The sequence below is a fragment of the Phlebotomus papatasi genome, chromosome 2, assembly GCF_024763615.1.
Source record: "Phlebotomus papatasi isolate M1 chromosome 2, Ppap_2.1, whole genome shotgun sequence".
Lineage (NCBI taxonomy): Eukaryota > Metazoa > Arthropoda > Insecta > Diptera > Psychodidae > Phlebotomus > Phlebotomus papatasi.
The window spans coordinates 99,828,551-99,847,247 of NC_077223.1; the positions used below are offsets into that span (position 1 = coordinate 99,828,551).

General features: G+C 32.1%; 1 protein-coding gene across 1 annotated transcript in view; it reads left to right on the plus strand.

Moving 5' to 3' along the window:
- Positions 1-18,697, plus strand: part of LOC129800389 (homeobox protein caupolican) — a 99,276-nt gene that overhangs the window by 17,735 nt on the left and 62,844 nt on the right. The gene's annotated exons all lie outside the window — the stretch shown is intronic.

Here is an 18,697-nt window from a genome sequence, read left to right on the forward strand (position 1 = left end):
AAATTAACAATATGCAAAATAAAGTTCTTTTTTTTATTTTCCGAAAAAATGGGTGGCAAAACGACCTAGGCTTTGCGGAGTGCTCGAACTTGTGACTTAGATACTATCCCTTACAAGTACTGTCACATCATTTACCGTTTACCATTTCTCAACTGATGTAAATCGATTTGTAAATTATTTGAAACATCCCACAAAATAATTTTAAGAGTAGGGGAAAGTGCTCTCCCTTCGAACGTTCATTCCTTCGAATAATGTGAATTTCTTTTGGTTTTCGGAAGAGATTTACACTAAATGATCACGGAATTATCAACAATTGATGATAAGCCAACTAAAATTTAATAGAAATGTGTAAGTCTCTTAGGAAAACTAAAAGAAAATTCACATTATTCGAAGGCATGAACGTTCGAAGGGAGAGTACTTTCCCCTAATAAAATTTATTTTGGAACAAAAATTACTTATCGGTTCAAAACTGGTTCATTACCGATTCAAAACCGATTGGAACCGGTACAATTTTGTCGGAAATTCCAAGACCTTTCCAACGAGCCCAAACATGATCCTGATAAATGCGCTCTCTAGAGCCTTTTTAACCTTTGACCTTCAAAAACCGTTATTAGGAATAATTCAAAGGTATTTTCATACATGGTTAATTTCCCACCTGGGTAATCTCTAAAAAATATGAGGGACAGTGAAACACGGTATTGACCTTTGGCTCCTTTCTCCTTTTAATTTCCTAAGCCGACGTTTCGGAGGGGTTTTCCTCCTTCTTCAGGTATAGAAATTTTGGGGAAAAAATTGTCACAAAAATCGTTACACTGAGCACAATTCGGACTTTGCACGAGAGACAATTTCTCCAACAACATCCAACAAAGACTGTTTACTGGCCGAAAACTATCTAGCAATCTCTAAAAAATACCAAAAAATTAAAAATAATCGCAAGACGCATTTTCGAGCAAACCGATGAATAAAACCAAGGAGTAGATACTGTGAACTGTCTCTTATCACCAAAATGACAAGAACGTCAAACCGTTTGAAATCCAACGACTTTGTTAGTTTACATTGGAAATTCATGTTTGTGAATCCTGTAGGGGAATTCTGTAATTTTCGTGGCATTGTCACGCGTGAGTTCGAAACCTGACAATGCCAATCGAGCTTTTTTTGTCATACGATATGAGTTCGAAAATGCAATTCACTGAATTTTTAATGAAATCCCTTTATTTGATAATTTTATGAAAATACAGTACGTCTTGGTTGATTTGTTGAACAAAATTGATTGTCATTTGAATTGCCAGAAATCACAAATATGTGCGACTTGTGACAATGCCACGTGAACTGAAATGGCAATGTCACGGCTACAGAATCGTATTTTCGAAAAAGCTCTCCTATGATTTGAACCCAATTTGTCATATGGCATTGTCAGAGCGTTACAGAATTCCCCTCCTGATATGACTCAACTCACTTTTTCTCTGAATACGCTTACTTACAAAAAAAATCTCAGTGAGAAAGAACCACAGAAGACTAGAGCACGTTATTACTTTAACAAGAAATCTTTTTAAAATTTAACTGTTGTCCGGTATATTTTATGTCACCCGGACGACGAGTAAACTGATAAACGAGATAAACGGGAGTTGACCATAACAATGTTGCTCATGGTTTACTTGAGTACCGATCTATCGACATGTGCTAAAATCGTTCCGATTTGCTAATCTGCAGTTCTTTAACGAAGATAAAATTTTGTCGATCGCTAGGTCTGTTAGGTGATTAGTCGATCAAAATGACCATGTCGATCTTTCGATCTGCTATTTTTTTGCCAAGATCATATCGAAATGTCCTTGTGAGAATCAGCCGATATTCTCTACAAATATTAAATCGATCTACTGATCTTTTGGAATGGTTATATCATAGTGCCGATCTACAGATTTGACCTATTTATTTTACTAAAGAAGAATAGTTTCGCTAATCTTTGCTAAGAACCATGTCAAATGTCGATTTTCCAATTCACCAGTTTCCTCTTATCCAAATGACATGTAGATCTACTGATCTCTTTGTAAAGATTATTTCGATATGTCGACCTGAAAACTATTCAATCTTTTCTAAAGATTTTACAAAGATTGTTATAATATACTGATCTTTGATAAAGATTGTGTCGACCTATCGTTTCCTTTTTCACAAAAATCGTGATAAGTCGATCTGCTGATCAGTTAAAGTATTGTATTTGTATTATATTTATTACTTCATTTGCTTTGACAATTATTCATGTCTCAAGTACCTTTTCTTGCGGCTACCGCCGTCTTAGCTTAGGTTACTAATCTCCAGGGTAACACAATAGACAACCTGTTCACAGGGTGTATGTTTGTCAGGTTTTCAAAATTTCCAAAGATCTTTCCGATTATTTCTCGATTATATACAATGATCGGCCGAGTTCTCACGCAATACGCAACATTCAGATTATTATCCGATCTTTATTAAGATTTTTAGATATATTTTAAAATGAACCAATTTTAATTTGTCGATGTTTCCCTAATGACTTAGTGTATAAGGCGCGAAAGCTTTCCTTATACAAAACGTTCTTTAAAAAAGCTTCTGATTAAAATTAATTATGTATGCTCATAATTATGTTTCGACTTAAAATATTAAGTAAATACAAAAGCGTCATTTTCTTTTTAAAAATAGTTTAGAATGAAATTTATTGACTTTAGACTCTGTATAATTCTTAGTACGGGAATAATTTTAGCTGCAATGGATTTTTAGTTCATAATACAAATTTATAAATTATTTTTACCTTCTTTTTTTTACGTTTTAGATCTTGGTTAAGTGATAATCGTCTTGAACAAATTTGTCAGTGATTTATTATCATAAAATCTATGAAAATAATTTTCCGGTGTTTTACTCTTAACGTTGGTCACAGACAGTAAAACGCCGATGGACATTAAACCAAATATTATTTTATATTTAAAAATTTTGTTGTGTTTTCCGTGGAATTCTAAAGGATTAGATAATGTTATGGTTTTTATCTCTTATTAATGTAATTATTATTATTATTAAAAAAATAAAATTAATTAATATTGTAGTGTATCAGCTGAAAATCTTATTGATTTAAAATTAAAGATAAATATTAGTTTATATTTTTATTTTAAAATTAATCATGTATAATAAATTTGAATTTCGTAAAGTTTATATTACGAGTTTTGGCACTTAAAACCTTGGAAATAGTTAAAAAAAAAGTCTCATATTTTGGAAAAAAGGTACAAATTATAAATAATTCTTAGTAATTTGTTCTATTACAATTATAACACTTTCTATTCATGTTAAAATACAGGATTTATTAATTTTTATTGTCTAATCGACTTCAGTGCCATTTTCGAATTTATACGATTTTTAGATTCTTGGAATACTTCCTCCTTTATTTCCTAAATCGTCAAGGAGAATCATCACCACCCTCAGAGACATGAATGGTTTGAAGAAGTCTCAATATTGCCGACTGTCTGATGATTGACGTCAACAATTATAAGCCTCTTATAATACCTCCTCTTCGCGTAATGCATACCAATTAATGCATGCATAGCGCAATTATATGTAATCGGAAGCAGAATTGAATTTCATGTGGACGCATGTTGTTAGCATTATTCTCCTTCGTTGGCGCCAGAGCCGCTCCAAAATCAACTCCTCCATTTCTGTACCGAAAAAAAAACTAAGTATTTTCTCCTCAGAAATATCCTCTTGAACCACCCAGCCATGATACCTTTCAATGCCAGGAGTCCGGAGGAAAAAAGTGATTGCATGATCAGTGATGAGGTGGAAAATGTGTCAATTAATCCGCCCCTGTGAGTTGCATATGAAATTCATCCATTTGTCACTCTGAAAGCGTGACTTTCCGTGTTAGTTTCCATATATAATTCCATTTCGTATTTGTTCTCTCTCTTCCTCCCATTTTCAATTCGTCTTCTCCACTGGAAGATTATGTTTGTATGTATTTCTGAAAGGCACAATGAAATTTCCCCTTTAGCACCTCTTCTTAGCTCCCTTTCAAGCCCATCGTCACATTTTACACTGTGTTGCAAAAATGTTATTTTTCTAGATTTTTTCGAAAGTGCAGAAAGATTTTATTGTAATTCGCACTGTTTATTACGTGAATTCTAACCGAATTTCGTGAATTTGCTGATTCCCTTACCAAATCCGGATCAGCTAACTCTTTAACTCGACCAAACTGATTGAATACCAGAGGGCGCTGTGCCCTGGCGATAGTTTATTCAGCGGGAATAAGGTAAAGTGCCCTCGAGTCGACCGGTTCCTCGACTCGACCGGTGGTCAATATTTGAATGTTTTAATGGTGAATTTCTATAAAATTATCACTAATTCGTATTTATTTATGGAATAATTGACCTATTAATGTTAGATCATACGCCAAATATTAGTGCAATTCTAAATAAATTGAATAAATAACTCTACCGGTCGACTTAAGGGCACTTTACCTTATTCCCGCTGAATAAACTTTCGTCAGGGCACAGCGCCCTCTGGTATTCAATCAGTTTGGTCGAGTTATAGAGTTAGCTGATCCGGATTTGGTACGGGAATATTAGTATTTTTCTTTTTGCAAAAGTGGCCATAGGTAGTAAATGCAGTGGCCAAACAAGTTTCTACCTTCTTGAATGTTAATTTATTTTGTTAACTACTGCTTTAATTATTCATAAATTTATTTTGGAATGTCTTCTTCGACTTCCAAGCTAGTTCTAATTAATGAATTGAAGTATTGACCCTGTGATTGACCTTATGGTGTGCCAAAGAAGAAAAGGTTGGGACATTTTTGGCATGCAGTGTGAGTCAAAAAACGTCGACATGGAATAAAGCCCAAAGAGTCACAACATTAATGCCAGAGAACGCGCCCGCGGAGACACCAAGACAGATGTTTATGTACTTCGGAAGTGTTTTGAATATTTCAAACACTGAATATCATTTATTACTGCTGTTGATGTTGAATGATCAGTGGTGTGTCCATTTAAATTTTCTGTCGTGCCTTTTTTTTGTTGTTTAATTCTGAAAAAGTCTTTCTTTTTGCCCACTATTTCTCCGGTACACGTTGAATTTTTTGTCCTCTGTTGTCAACTGGAGAGCCGCGATCTTTATCACCTTTCTATCCATCCGCTTCTTTAAATTGTGCTTGGGATGTGAAGGCTTTTTATCCATTTCAGCCTCATGTCGACTATTTTTTCTTCCTCTTAGTCTTTCGATTGGTTTTTTTTTTCTTTTTGAAAGAATGATATCCGAGGAGAGCAGAACCACCAGCTGAGAAATTGACAGAGATCTTAACACTCTCTTGCACACCTTCAATCAGCCATCTAGAAGCTCATAAAAATATGTCCAAGAGCCACGAGGGCCTTAATTTTTATTGTTAAGATCACCACCCAAAAATATTCGATGATTGGAGTGTGTGCCAGAGACAGATTGTGATTATATCGTTGACTTTTTTAATTGAATCGAATTGGAGGGAGCGTGAAGAAATCACAGTTTGAACGGGGAACGTGCTGTGAGCTTTTTACCATCATTCATATGAGACCACCTTGGTGATCAGATGGGATACCCATCGAGAAATGTGGCTGTTTTAGCCGCCGGCATCTCATTTATTTTGCCAATCCATTTATTGCCTTTCTCCTGAAGTTTCTGAATCATTCTCAACCAAGTCAGATTGATCACCAGGCGCCCCCACCCTACGTGCTTTCCCTGCTTGATCAACCAACTTGATCTCTTTCGGGTGCTACTGTACGATTTGTAGCTCATTATTCCGAATGGGGGTGTTAAACACTGTCAATTATCATTAAATATGATTAAATCCACAATAAGAAAAGACACTTGGCTTTCAGATTTACTCTGATGGTAATGGAACTATTATATTGAAAAAAGACTTTGAAAAAGAATCTGACCTAATTTAGCACATGCTTCTACTAAATCAACACATAAATTTATAAATTTTGTTTGGAATACTGAAACATTATAAAAAAGTGCAAAATATTTCATTGACGGGTTTAGCACGTGTATGTACTAAACCACTGACTTACTGAAATTTAAAATTTATACTTGCAATAGTATAGAATCAAAGAAAATATTTAAATACAAAGAAATATATTACTCCCTCCGTTCCGAAATAAGTCGTACGTTTGGCGAAAAATTAGGGATTAAGGAATTGTTTCAGAGAATGTTTTTGTTATTTGCAAATATCTTATGTATGAACTATCCTCCATGTTCAGGGATAATATGGGGATCCTTTCACGATGGTAAGTTGAGGAATCCATATGTTGAAGTTGTCCATTTTTCGCGTTTTTTTTCAAAGAGCTCCGGTAGATAGTTAATTACTAAAAAATGGACTGTGATTAACATTACAGGCTAGAATTTGTTCTAAATTTTTAGTATGCATAAGTAGAACTCAACAGTTATTACCGTTATGACATTTTTTATTGCTCAAATTTTGCAGAATGAGCAATAAAAAGAACATCTTTATTTATGTGTTCGAATATCTGGATGCAAAATGTTGAGAAATAGGGACTTGGGAGCTTCAGCGGACCCCACACAAGTTGACCCTGGGACCATTTATATGTTTCTCTAAAACATATCCAGAATTGGAAAAAAAATCGCACGACATGTTTTCGAGCAATCCCAAAAAACATGATTTTGTAGGGGAATGGGAGGGGTGTCGGCAAAATGAAGGACATATTAATGATCCCAGGGTCAACTTATGGGGGGTCCCCTGAAGGTCCCAAGTCTGTATCTCTCACCATTTTGCACCTATTTTATATTGAAAATAAAACGCCAAAAATAAGACATTTTTAAGACATTCGTTCCTCAACATACCATCAAGATTGGACCCCAATTTTAGTACTGGACATTAGCAATAGTTCTTTACAAGAGATAATTGTTGATACACAAAACATTTGCCGACAAACTTTCCCTTAATCCCAATTTTTTCCCAAACGTACGACTTATTTCGGAACAAGAATTTTTCCCAAACGTACGACTTATTTCGGAACGGAGGGAGTACAATTTTTGGTATGCATTTTAGTACAGACATGTGCTAAATTATTACTAAGTAGAAAACTGTAATTTTTAACACGAGAATTTACACAGATTAAGAAAACCTTCTAAATTTTTTCGTCATATACAACATTATACACATGCATGTACTAAACCATCATGTTACAGAAGTTTATAAATTTTATTTGAAATAAAGGAAAATTACAACATGAAAAACGATAGAGTTTTAAAAAATCCATTAAGTGTTTTTCGTTTTTTCTTAGATCAGCGTTCATCAAATTAAGTAGTTAAGTACTAATGTAGCAAATTACTGGGGTTTAAAACTTTTAAATAATTAAGAACACTATAAAATATTGTTTGAAAAAAATATTTATAAACTATTGAACCTTTTCATAATTCAGGAAATGCATACACTAAACAGATGTGTAGAAAAACAATATTTTTTCCGTGGATTTGAGAAAATTTAAAGAAAAAAGTCAGAAATATAGAACTAAAAACCGTTAAGATTTTTCGGTAAGATTAATGTTTAGTACAGATATGTATTAAACCAAATCGTCACAATACTTTATAAATTTTATATGCGATAGGGAAAAAAATAAAAAGTTAGTATAAAATTATATTAAAAAATATTCTTAAATTTTCTTGCTGAAATTAATGTTTTATTTAGCACTTGCATGTACTAAACCAGTTCGTTACAGAAGCTCAAAATTTTATAGTTAAAAATTTAAATGTATTGCAGAATAAATAATTAAAGGAAAGGCTTTATAGAGAAGCACTTCAAATTTTTAGACTCTGTTTACTTTTAGCTCATGCTTGTACTAAATCAATTCGTTACGGGATTTTTCAATTTTCAATTTTAATTTTTTAGGCTACTGCATTAAATGGACAATGATCAATTAAACTATTTCTAAAAAAATGAATTTTACCGTAGTTACTCAAATTTCTACAAGATTTCTTAATATTTTTCGTACTAAATTTTAATTATTAATTAAGTATGTGACGATCTGCAATGCATTTTATTTGATGGCAAATTTAAGTATATATTTTTTTAATAATTTAAATTAATTTTATGTACTAGCTGTATTATCTTGCTAAACTACTTTTTATTGAGATTTGAAAAAAATCTCTTATTGGATTGGAAAAATTGGGATTTGTTAACCCCTCGATTGGCATACATTTCCCTGCGAAAAACCACGAAAAGGAGGAGTTATAGGCAAAGACAGAGGCTTCAAATATCAAAGGGGGATTGCGAAAGAGAAAGATCACTGGGGACAAGACAAAAAAAGCGTACCCACCGAAATTTATGTAGATAAAACTAACTCAACTGATTGATAACTGCAATAAAAAGACAATCGGAATAAATTTTACATTTTTTTCTCTTGTTCCACGATAGTCAAAATAAATTTTAGTTGTTGGTTTTTAATATCTTTCTCTTTCTGGTTTTGTCGTGTTACATTTACGGTCTAAGTATTGATATAGGAGCATAGATATTAAGGTAGAGTCTTGGGTATAGAAAGAAAGAGCAAGGCAAAAGATGAGATTTCATTTGAAATTTATATCAATTTCAATGGGCTTTTTATTGGTAAAAAAAATGAGAGAGAGACCTCAGAGGGAGTTGGGTAAAATAACGACAGACTGACCCATAAAACAGGCTTTTTTCTTTCTCTAAATGGATCATTAATAAAGTATTAAATAATAAAAATAACCGCACGCATGGTATTTGTCCAAAGGTGTTCATATTTCAGCAGAGACCACCAAAATATTGCCCAGGTAATTCGCATTAGCGGTCGTATGCCGGGAAGATTAAAGGCAAAAAGGACCTCCATGTTTGACAAAATTTTAACATATTCGTAGTGAAAAAAGTTGCGGGAATAATATGTAATGCGCTGCGCACAAAATTATTTTTTCACAATAATCTAAATTTTATGAAATATCAGTATACTTTCCAACTGTTTGATTTTTTATTAAGTTAATGATATAGATAGGTATTCTTATTTCCAATCTGTAACTTGGCTTTTGTCTGCCGCCGACTTACCAATACCGGCCTCACCAGGTAAACGGCAGAAACCCTGGATTATAGTCCGTTTATGTCACTCATACAATCGAGTAGTTTGCTGACTAAATATTTAATGCTAATTAATTTTTAACAAAAAAAAAGAACTTAATAGGCACATGAGTTAAATAAATTTACATGAGTGATTCGAATGGAATTTTCCAAGGAAGATTTTTCTTTCAAATACGGTTTTGTAAAATTCTTGTAGTATTCTACAAGTATAATTCTTAAATTTAACACAATTGCTTCAATTATGTGTTTTATTCCGTTCTGAAGGATTTATTTGAGGCTATTTTGTGTTAATCCTGAACATGGGGAAATCTTCTACTAATAGAATACTTATAGTGCATTTAAAGATTTTAGTTCTATTCTTTATAGCATCTCAATCATTTCTATGTTTTTATCTATGTTTATATTTCTTCGTTTCTATCTTTTTTCTATGTATGAATTAGGGACTATGTTTAAAATTTAAGTTTTCGGTGAATCAAGTGGTATAGTGTTCGATCTATGATGCAATGGTCCTGAAATCGAGCCATCTGAAGTTCACTAAACCCACAAAATCTTAAAAAAAAATTAATTTAACAAAATATACACTTTTCTTCTTCGGTATAAGACGGAAAACTCTTGACTTAATTCCGATTTCACTTCCTAATCAATAAAAATTCCCCAACTCATTAGGAAAAAATGCCTCAAATTCTTTAATTGTTCGATTAATGCAAATAATTCGAACAAAAATGATTTGGATAGAAGTAAATGAATTAGAAATAATTCGCCCAGTGTGAGGAAAAGTGTAAAAATGCGGCTCTTTTGCATTCTTTCGTGCACCATCCGCCTCTTTGGTGGTGCTCATTGAAAAATACTTTGCCGGTGCATTGAAAACTGAGGCATAAAAATTCAATAATAAAAAAAGAAACATACAAATATATATATATAGTGTTGCGATGGGCACGAAGAAGATAAGTAAGAAGAATGCAAAGACGTTTTAAAGTTCATCCAAGAAAGTCTTGCGATTGTTGTATTTATTATGTAAATTTCTAAAATATTTATTTATTGTAATAATTACCACAATACAAGTAAAAGCAACTTGCACGCATTATGTCGGATAATTGTTTCAACAATTATATTAATTAAATTTAACAAACAACTGTCGGTTTGATGCCAACAGTGCGTCTCACACACTCCGCAATGCTTTGATGAATGTTCAAAGACATGCATTTCGCTTTCTTAGCAGTTGACGAATAACGTTTCACCCAAAATCCCTCCAGGAAGGACTAACTATTACAAAAAACTAAATAATTCCTGAAAAATGCTCCCATTTGGACATTCAGGCTAATTGACACAGTGACACAGTGTATGGAATTTAGCAATTTATTAAAATTCCTGAAAAATGTTACAACACATCAGCGTTCCATTGAATATAGGAGGGGAACTAGAGATCTCGAAAAGGGTATTTAATTGGAAATTTGTTCTTACTTAAATTACTCATTTGGCTTGTTTTTATCACACTTTTAACATAAAAAATCGCAATAACTTGAGCATCAAGCCGTTCGGACAATTATAAAATTTTAAACAGAACCAAAAAGCAATAAATTGATTTTATAGTACACTGCAAGAAATGGTTTTTTGTGTACTAAGATTACAATTAGTACTCAAGTGATGCTATCTTTTTGTTTAGAGTGTAGAAGGAATATGAAAAGCTTTCCTCAGTTATACGTTTATTGCTTCAGAATTCTAGATTTTTTAGAGTATGACATCAAAAGTTTTTTTTTGTACTAAATTCTAAACTAAAACTGTAGCCCTCAAGAATGTTTTAAAGTACTGAAAAAATAAGCGTTATATTTCTAAATTGATTTATATCTCTCAATTTCTCATTGATTAGTTGACTTGTTTAATTTAAATAAAGTTTTCTATATTTTAGTACAGAATAATATAATTTTATAAATTAACTTGCGCTAAAAACGGTCGAGCTTCTTGTTATACGGCTTCATTATGTATAATGTTTGTAACAATTCATTAAGCAGATTGTGACTTTTTGAAATTTCAATGTTTTTGGAGAAGAAATCTTTCAGCAATCCGCAAGATTATTAATTCAATTAAAATATTTTCGTAATACTTGCAGCTAATGGTTTGTATTTTTCTTATTTACTTTTTTTGTAATTCTTTCGGTTTACAGAAGAAAAGAAAAAGAAAACCATTTCTATTTTTAGTACTTGGTTTAGTATATGAATATTCGAAATGTTATACGTAGGGTACAGTATTCTTGTATGCCTTTATAATAAGTATTCAGTACAGAAATATTGTTTTTAGATAGATAGATATTGTTTTTACAGAGCATCATTTTTTTTAGCTAAAGAAAAATAATTAAAAAAGTATTTCGTCAGATTTTGTGCTATTGATCAGAAAAAAAATCATAAATTATGTTCCGAATTAGTTTAGTATTGTTCACGCTCGATATGCTAAACTCAATTCCCAAACACATTGAATTTTCGAATATTTAAAAATTTAGGAATTATTCTCAACATAGCTTAGATATTTATAAAACTTAGCATATTCATGTACTAAAAAATACCTCATTGTATACAAAAATATTCAAGATAAGATTCCTTATACTAAAGTGTAAAGCATTGTAAATAAAAAAAAAAATATTAAAGTACTTGAAAATTAAAGTGTACTAAAACGGATAAGATTGAAATTAAATGATAGACAAACTTAAAGAAAATTCTCCAAAAATTTCTTTAGATCAGACATATTTTTTTACAAATTTATTTTAGAATTTATTACCCACTGTGACCAATTTAGTATTTAGTACATGCATGTACTAAAAAAAATGAATGAAAATCTGCAATTTTTGTGTTTAAGGGAATAGAGAAAACTTAAAGCACATTAAATCGACATTATTAAAAAAATATATATCTAAATGTGTTTTTTTTTGGCTTTAAATAAATGAGCAATGAAAAGTTAATTTTGATCAGCGAAAAATTCGAAATGATCAGTAAAATATAAAAAAAATGGCCAGTAAAAAATAAAAAAGGCAGTGTAAAGTTAAAAGAGGGCAGTAAAAAATTTAAAAAAAAGAGTATTTTATTGAAAGCGGTCAGTAAAAAGTGAAAAGTGGTCAGTAAAGAGTGAAACATGATCAGCAAAAAATATAAAGTGATCAGCAAAACATAAAACCTGATCAGTAAAAAGTAAAAGATGATCAGTAAAAAGTGAAAAGTGGTCAGTAAAAAATAAAAAGTGGTCATCACAAAATTAAAAATTAGCAGTAGAAATTTAACTTTTTACTGACAAAATTGAATATTTTTACTGATCATTTCGAATTTTTTGCTGTTCAAATTTAATTTTTTGCTAACCACTTTTAACTTTTTACTGATCATTTATTTTTTCCACAGCTTCTTTTTGATTTAAAAGCAGGATATGGATAGAGAATTGATAGAGAAAAAATATATTCCTTTTGGATATAACAAGATCTCCTAAAGTCTTTTAGTAGCGGAAAGTGCCCATGCTTGATACCATTGGAAGCTTCGTAATGACTAAATTTTCCCAATGTTTCTCAATAAATGTGACTCCGTAATATATTTTAAAAACTGGCCACATTCCCATAGTTTTTAAAATATTTTTTTGATGAGTCACATATATTGTGAAACATAGAAAATTTAGTTATTACGAAGCTTCCAATGGTATCAAGCATGGGCACTTTCCCCTACATATTCCTTGAAGATTTCCGAGTGTCTCAGTTTTTGCGGTGTTAAAATAAACGATCCTGTTTGTGGTCATTCGATAAATATTTGCAGAACATTAAACGGCCTGTTTGGCACTAAAGAGCCACAAATTTATAATCCATTTTGTGGCGGTGAGATGGATGCAACAGAAAGGCAAATAGGAGACCTTCTGCAGGGAATTGTTGGTCATCATGAGCGGTGGTCATCACAGGAAATGCATCATATGCATTGATTTATAGACAGATCCAACAAATGTTCCTTGTCTCTTGTGTAAACCTTTTTCATGTTTGAGGAGATTCGGGTATATATTTGTTGCTGGAATATTCAAAAATTGGCTCATATTTATTGGGAACATGCTGTTCGATTGTCCACAGTGTTCTTGTTAGTCTTTTGGAGTGTTAAATTTTATGCCTCAATGGTAACACCTCTTGTACTGCAAATTAATTATGACTTACAGTAATTACTCAATTCATCCAAACTCTCAAATTCCCTTCGTGCTCGAAGGTGAAACCCGTCGAGAGAATGATGTACACAAAATGGATTAATAACTTTAAACATTCCTTCAGTCATTGCTTTTTTCCACACCTCCTCTATTAATCAATCAAACAAGTGTTACCCCATATTCCTTTAAAAGAATTTCATAATCTCATTTATTGATACCTTTTATTTTTCGCGTGACAGAAATTTATGCAAAAAAAACGGAGTATTGAAGATGAAATTATCGATGATGAACGAATACTTCTTTTTTATTATTATTATTATTTTGATATTAACGGCTCATAGGGGATCTTTTGTGAATTTCTGCTCATTCGCACCTCAACAGCTCGCCCACCTTTTATTATTGCTCTTTTGCACGCAAAGTGCTCTCTAAAAGTGTCCGAAAAAAAACTTGCGAACAGAACATAAGAGGAAAATAACAAGAGAACGCGGAACATCTCATCAAAACTTTCATTAATTCCTCTGCATCTATTGTTAGCTTTGGATGATGAAGAGAAAATTTATGCACAATGGTCACAAAATTTTCATCACAGTTTTTGCTGAAGAAAATTGTGTTTGTGCTATTTTTGAATGGATTCTGTAGCGAAGTTTTGTAATTAAAATCACTAACATAGAAAGTGTTTTTGAAAACTGATTTTTTAATGCCTTGTACATCGAGAAAAATTTTATGGGTAGTTTCTGCACTTTTAAAGGTAAAATCTAAGAGAAAGAAATTAAAATAGAAAACTTGTTAATTAAGATTTTTTGCTTCTGATATGATTTTATTTTAATTATTTTTTATTTTTCGAAAGTCCATTTTTATTGTTTTTTTATCAAGATTTTTCTATATCAAGTTTGAAGTCATTGTTGATGTCTTGAATTCTCTAATGTACCGGTAATGTATCGATTGAACCGGTGACTGATTTTGATCCAGTTCAATTTTGTGAAGTTCTATTTTAGAAAAATATTTGGGACATAAATTAAAACTATTCATAGGTTATTAGGGGAAAGCACGGTACCTTCGGACGACTCAAGCTTCGCACAAGTCAATTTTTTCTCTATGTTCCTTATGGATTTCAGCCATTTCTCTTTTCTGAAAATTTGAGGCATTGGACTAGCTATTAAAATATAATATTATAATAATCCAAATTAAGCATAAATCGTCCGAAGGTAGCGCGCTTCCTCCTATTTTGTTTAGTTTTTTTTTTTAAGATTATCTGTGACTAAATGATCAGTATTTTAAACCAACAATTTGTATCTAAGTAACTAATTTCTTTTTAAATTTATGGTAGTGAAAATAGAAATAAACTTAAGAAATTAGTAAATTAAATCTTAGAAAACAGAAAAAATATAAAGCTAACTTCCTTTATATTCGTTTTCACACTAAAGAGTATCAACTTTATTTATATAAAGTAATTGTTCTCTTGATTTACGAGATATAGTCATGTAGCAATAAAGCAAAGTCTAATTGGAATCAGTATAAGATATTTTTTTTACAAATTGCAATTCGCACTGCGTCTTTTTATACTGCTTGTTTTGTTCTGGAACATGACTTAGACTTACAAATTAAACTTTAAAGAAAATAATCCACAAAAAAAAATAATAAAATTTAATAGTTTTGGGTTGACCGGTTCATTTCCTTCAGTAAAAAAAGTATAATTAATCGGTAAATTTTAATAAACTAATTTTTTGATAATAAAAATTTTTCTTTAATATCCTTTTTATTAACAAATTTTAGTAATAGGGCCTTGGCCCCTATTAGGGGTAGAGGCAGGAATTTTTCCTATCTCCACTGAGAAAAAACTGGATGATTTGAGTGTCACTTGCTCTGATTTACGATTCTCTGTACATAAATGCAATTAACATTGAACTAAAGTTCGTGAAAATTGGTTTATTGTGTCACAAAAAACCAAAAATCATGAACACCATGAGCTGCCAGCTCAATTGTACGCATAACCTCGTTTCCAAATCTCGCAACCCCGAGAGTAAGCGATTGAAGTGCACAATGCAATTGGTTAAGGTCGTGTAGCAAGTCAAGCAGAGCATGTGGCCTCTAATAGTTCAGTTGGTAGAGCACTCGTCTAGTTAACGAGAGGTCTCCAGTTCGATTCTGGGTGGAGGCAGGCATTTTTCCTATCTCCACTGAGAAAAAACTGGATGATTTGAGTGTCACTTGCTCTGATTGACGATTTCCTGTACATAAATACAGTTAACATTGAAAGTTCGTAAAAATTCCCACAATAGTTCATGTTGGATCGTCGTAGGGAATAGATCGTTAGGAGGAACGCTGAGGGTTTTGGAAGAAACCTCTAACGACCAAGGCGTTCATCTATGCGATGCTTTAAGGGCTCCGCCCTTACAAATTCCCTGACGGATCTAACAAAATTATTTCAAATTTATAAATAGAGGAAGTTTCTTTACTTATGATTTTATTACTGATCGAGGAATAGTTTACGACCGTTGCGATCAGAAAGTCAAAATCTCGCTCATCGCCGTCTTACCGATGATGACATACCTACAAAGCAAAATGAACCCAATTTATTTTCAAGTATGAACTGTACTCAAACTGACCGTATCTTGCTTTCATTAAAAACATGTAATATAGTTCGAAAGTTTTAATGGTTTTAATTTATTATCAAAAGAAAGATCTGAAGGCACGACACGACCCCGTTATCCCCTATTCAATTTAAAAAAAAATCATATGATCACAGAATTAAATGAAAACACATAAAATACTAGACGAAGTAAAAGAAAAAAATAAAGGAAATAAATTTTAAATATTCTTTAAGACAGATTTTTATTTACCAGAAGCGAATTTCGGTTTTATAAATGGTATTTAGTGTAATTTCCAGTAAAATCTCTGTGATAGTTCTCTCAAAATCTTCACCCTTTCTCTCCCATCCCAAAAAAAACGAATTGGGGTTGTAGCATAAAAGAAACGACCCATTAACAGCTGCATATACATAAGGAATGTTCCATCATTGTGTGTCCTCTCGCTAAAAATGCATCAAAACATATTTTCATGCTCAAATTGCCACTCTTTTATCTCCTGAAGTGCAAAAGGGAAACATAGACAATGTTTAACTACCAATATCCATTTTCCTCGTATATTGCATTATGTTATTTTATTAATCATTGATGGTGAAAAACGGAGAATCCCATTTTGTCTATACCGTACCATAACATACTCTACTGACAATTTACTGTGAATGTCACTGAAACATTCGTGTAAAATTGGGGTTGGGTAAAAAACACGAGGGTTATTTACACAGTCAGCTAAATGTATTTAATTCAGTGAGTTAGGACCCCTCTTAGGGCTTCAAAAGGGGATGGTCTCTATTTTATTTCCTCCTCAATGTCCCTATCCAAGGCCCAAAAAGGGACTCTCACATATACCACTCCAAAAGAGAAAAAAAAAGACCAAAGACAATGGCTTTCTATCAATATTATTTCAATCCTCACCAAAAATGTTTGTTCAGGACGAATCAGAACACTAAATTCTCACCTTAATTGCATGCCGGAGAGTGCATCAGGGGTGGGATTTTTTCAAATATCAAAAATGGTCGAAGGAGAAGATGTTGTGAAACAGAGTTGGTACAAGAAGATCATAAATAAAATTTAATCCATTTATTGTGACATGGATAAATATTTGGGCATAGACGTGCAAAGAAAAAGAGCAGATGAGTGTGAAAAAAATGCCACAGAGGCGATTTAGAGGAAAAATCCTTTTATCCTCGTTCCACTGGGAATCCCTGTTGTCCCAGTGGAGGCTTCTCTTGTTGACATTTTGTGTTGTACCATTGCAAATAATATTGATAAATAGCTCTTTTCGAAGTAAAACTAGGAAATGGATGCACATGAAACATCAGCAGAAATTTGCAACGGATATTAGGGATCGATTTATTGATTTTTATAAACTGTCCCGGGCATATTTATTGCCTGATTTGGATTGGTCTTATAATGCACGATGCACTAAAATTTAATACGGTAAAGCTTTTTTAGCGAAATGAAATATCTATGACGGTTTTATTTTACGGATTTCTTAACCGAAATTCAAATTCAAAATACGCATGCCTTTGAAGTTTTCACTCGTTTACAGCGCCACCTGGTGATTAGTTATAACAAGACAATGAAAAGAGAGGTTAACTAAGGTTATAGGGGATACTGGGCAGCACGAGGTAGTTGAGGTTGTTAGACTTTAAAGGACGAGATCTTTACCAATAGATAGGGGAAAGTGCCCATGCTTTGCACGGTTCCAAGCTTTATAATGACTAAATTTTTCCTATATTTTTTAATAAATATGACTCATCGCACTCATATTTTAAAATCTAGGGGAAAGTGTCCTGTTTTAAAAATATATTGCGGAGATACATTTATTGAGAAACGTAGGAAAAATTTAATCATTATAAAGCTTGGGACCGTGAAAAGCATGGACATTTTCCCCTACAATAAGGATCCTTTTTTACTAAATAAATCTAGACATAAATATCAGTGTCTCATGCTACCTCTCTTAACTACTGCCCCAATCTCCCCTATATAATGTGTAACTTTCTTTCCTTATAACTTTAACACTTTTTAGGTGTAAAAATATATCAACATTTTTTAATGTTAATTTTACACCTTTTTAAGGGTAAAATTAACATGAAAAAGGGTAACTTTAACCCATAATACACCTAAAAAGCATAATATTTACACCGATTTCGGATCAATACTGCAGGGTAAAATAAACATTTCCGGAATGTTATTTTAACTTTTTCGGATTTCTCTCAGTGTTAAAGTTATAATAACATTCCGAAAATGTTTATTTTACCCTACAGTATTGACCCGAAATCGGTGTAAATATTATGCTTTTTAGGTGTATAGGGGTTAAAGTTACCCTTTTTCATGTTAATTTTACCCTTAAAAAGGTGTAAAATTAACATTAAAAAATGTTAATAGGGGAAAGTGACCATGCTTGATACGATCCAAGCTTGATAATAACTATTTTTTCCTACGTTAATCAATAATTATGACTCACAGAAATATATTTTAATAGCTGGTCCTGAGCCTCACATTTCCTAAAAAAAATTAGGATCCTAGCTCTTTTTCCCTAGTTTCAGGAAGCAAAAATTAAAAATGGGTCCAAAACTGTAATTTCGATACCTGATATTTCATAAGTATTTCTCAATTAATGTCGCTGTTTAGGAAAACTACTATCATAGGCACATAGAGGGTTCATCAGTATTAATATTTATGTAAAAATATTTTTACTTAGGGACACTGTTTTTGATGGTGGTGACAAATTCATAAATTCTACCTGTGTCCATCCTATATTTTAAGAAGGGTCCATGAATGATAATTTAAATGTAGCAACTCTATCATTAGATGTGATTATTTCATAATTACGCCTATTGTAATCCTCCAATTTTATCGACAATTGACATAG